The sequence below is a fragment of the Gossypium hirsutum genome, chromosome D04 (genome assembly GCF_007990345.1).
Source record: "Gossypium hirsutum isolate 1008001.06 chromosome D04, Gossypium_hirsutum_v2.1, whole genome shotgun sequence".
Classification (NCBI taxonomy): domain Eukaryota; kingdom Viridiplantae; phylum Streptophyta; class Magnoliopsida; order Malvales; family Malvaceae; genus Gossypium; species Gossypium hirsutum.
In genome coordinates, this window is record NC_053440.1 from 139,307 (window position 1) to 143,134 (window position 3,828).

Consider the following 3,828-nt stretch of genomic DNA (forward strand, 5'->3'; position numbering starts at 1 on the left):
GAGGTGGGTTGAATTCATTGAATCTTTTCTTTATGTTATAAGGTATAAGAAAGGTAAAGATAATATTGTGGCTGATGCTCTATCAAGGAGGTACACTTTACTTAGTACTTTGCATACTGAGTTATTAGGTTTTGAGATTTATATGCCACTGATTCTGATTTTGCAAGCATTTATGACGCATGTGAACATGGTGCATTTCACAAATTTTATAAGCATGATGGCTATCTTTTTCGAAATAATAGACTACGCTTACCAAAGTGTTCAATGCGAGAATTGTTGGTTCGAGAGGCTCATAGTGGTGGTCTTATGGGTCATTTTGGAGTCACTAAGACTTATGATGTTTTACATGAGCATTTTTATTGGCCTAACATGCGAAAACTTGTTGAGAAAATTTGCTCTAAATGTAACACCCCTTACCCGAGACCGTCTCCGGAATCGAGTACGAGATGTCATCCAATTTAACTTACCGATTCGGAGCATAAAAATTTGCTTTTAAAATTAAATTCACTGTTCATAACAACACTGTCCACCTGCGCAACTGTCACTAATTTAATTATAACTTGAGTTACGAAACTCAAAATTTAAATCCGTAAATTTTCCGTGAAACTAGACTCATATTCCTACTTACCATAAAAGTTTCAGAATTTTTGACTTAGCACATTAGTACAGTTTATTCATTAAAATATCCCCTGTTTCACAGCTCGACAGATCTGACCTCTTGGCGCTAAAAATCAAATATCTAATTGTACAGAATTCATATAAGGTTACCATTAATTTATTTTGAAAATAGACTCACTAAGGAATCTAAACATATAAATTATGACCTATAATTATTTCTGTACAATTTATAATGATTTTCTAAAGTTAGAACAGGGGACTTCAAAAACCATTCTGACCCTGTCTCACTAAAATTTAAATATCTCAAAATATAAAATTCCTTTGCCTACACCGTTTCTTTCATGTAAAAATAGACTTGATAAGCTTTAATTCTATATATCATTCACCCTCTAATTCCATTTCTACTATTTATGGTGATTTTTCACATTCACGTCACTGCTGCTGTCAAAGAAACTGCTTCTTTGAATTAGTTACCATTTAAACATACATAACTCCAAAACATATTCTTTAATAACTACTTCAATAGCTAACATTAGCCATATCATTTGGACATGCTCAAAATGATTAAGACTCTATACATGCCATAGTTTAAACATTTTGAAAAGCACATAATACCGAGATGGTTATGATAGTGTGATACGAGCTCCGACGGTCCACTATTCGATCAAGTTCAAATCACTATAAAACAAAGGAAAGAAAGAGATGTGTAAGCTATAAATAGCTTAGTAAGTTACATGTAAACAATAATTACTCAATTAATAATTAACACTTTTAACATATAACTAATCAAAATATTTCTTAGCAATTTCAATCACTTACACATACACAATCTTACCAATTCACTTGCATATACATTTTCACACTTAACATTTCATATTCACTTTAATTCATTATTAATCCCGTTGAACACTTGGAATATACACGGATACGTAGAGATTTAGCACATAAGTGCCACACTGATATGTAGCCGAAGCTACCACTGATATGTAGCCGAAGCTACCACTGGATGTAGCCAAAGCTACCACTGAAATGTAGCCGAAGCTACCACTGATCAATAACACTGGAAATGTCCACGGGTCTGCTCACACAAGCTGTCAGGTGTCTGCAACACATGCTAGATCACCCAGCACCCGGGACTCACTGTAACACTGTAACACTGGTCTCTAGTGACATGTCACTTGTATCCAATTCTATTCCTAAGTTCAACCGGGAATTTACACTTAACACTTTATTTTCAACACTTTATCACTTGAATAATTCATGAACAACTTTCCTTCCACATTCAATATTAATTCACATATCAAATATAATTCACAATTTATACAAATATAACTATTATTTACATATAACTTACCTCGGATGCAAAACGACTATTTTTGTAATTTAGTCGATAACTTTCTCTTTTCCCCGATCACTTGCACTATTTCTTCTTTCTTGATCTATATTAACACAATTTAATACATTTTATCAATATTCCATTCAAATACAATTCATACACAACATTTTGACACATTTACATTTTTCCCCATAACTTTTCAAAAATTCCACTTTTGTCCCTAAGCTCGTAAAAATAAAATTCTCTAAATTCTTAAATTTCAAACTTCACTAAATCATATTTCATGCTCATAACGGGCCTCAATTTCACAAAATCACAACTTTATGCACACTTTACCATCTTTCACAATTTAGCCCTTTTTCAACATTTTTCATTGAAATTCATCTAGTAAAACTTGTAATTAACACTTCAAACATTCATTATCTAACATCACTAATCAATTTACAATTATATCATGAATGGGTCAATTTTTAAACTTTAATTTCATTTAAATTAAATGGTAGAAACATGAAATTCAAGCTTCAATAAGCATAAAAATACGAAAATAATTAAAAACGGGGCAAGAAATCACTTACAATTGAGCTTAGGAAAATCAAAACCCTTAACTATGGTAACCTGAAACTTTCGGCAGCAAGCTTCTGATTTTTTTGAAGAAGATGGACACTTATTTTCTCTTTATTTTGTCTTTTACCCAATTTGGACAAAAATGCCCTTGACCCATTACTTAGATATTTTCTAGAAATACCCTTTTGTGTCCATAACACTAATTTATGGTCTAATTGCCACATAAACACTTCCAATTTCATGCAATAATTCAATTAAGTCATTTAATCACTAATTAGACACACTTTGCATTTTTCTCAATTTAGTCCTAAAATTTCAATTAAGCACTAAAGTATTAAAATTTCCTATCCATATTTTCACACAATATTTCAATCAATCAGTAACTAATAAAAATTTATAAAATTAAACTATTTCACTTCGGATTTGTGGTTACGAAACCACTATTCCGATTAGGCCCTATTTCGGGCTATCACAATTCTCCCCCTTAGGGATTTTCGTCCCCGAAAATCTTACTAGTGAATAAGTTGGGATACTGTTTCCTCATAGCCTCCTCGGTTTCCCATGTTGCCTCTTCCACCCCATGTCGTTGCCATAACACTTTCACTAAAGCAATTTCTTTGTTTCTCAACTGTTTCACTTCTCGTGCCAAGATTCGAATCGGTTCTTCTTTGTATGTCATATCCGATCGAATTTCCACTTCAGTCGGTGAAATCACATGTGATGGGTCTGATCGATATCGCCTCAACATAGAAACATGAAACACATTATGAATTCTTTCCAATTCCGGTGGTAAAGACAATCGATAAGCCACTGGACCAATTCTTTCTATCACTTCATACGGACCAATAAATCGTGGACTTAATTTGCCTTTACGGCCAAATCTCAAAATTTTCTTCCATGGAGACACTTTCAAAAATACTTTATCTCCCACTTGAAACTCAATCTCTTTTCTTTTCAAGTCCGCATACGACTTCTGTCGATCCGATGCAGCTTTCAAACAATCACGGATTATCTTCACTTTGTCTTCGGTTTCTTTTACAAAATCGACTCCATGTAACTGATTTTCATTAAGTTCAGTCCAATATAATGGAGTCCGACACTTTCGTCCATACAACGCTTCATAAGGTGCCATTTTTATGCTTGACTGATAACTATTATTATAAGCAAATTCCACCAAAGGTAAATATCTTTCCCAATTACCTTCAAATTCCAAAACACAACATCTCCACATGTCTTCGAGTATTTGAATTACTCTTTCAGACTGTCCATCGGTTTGGGGATGGAATGCTGTACTAAAATTCAATTTAGTA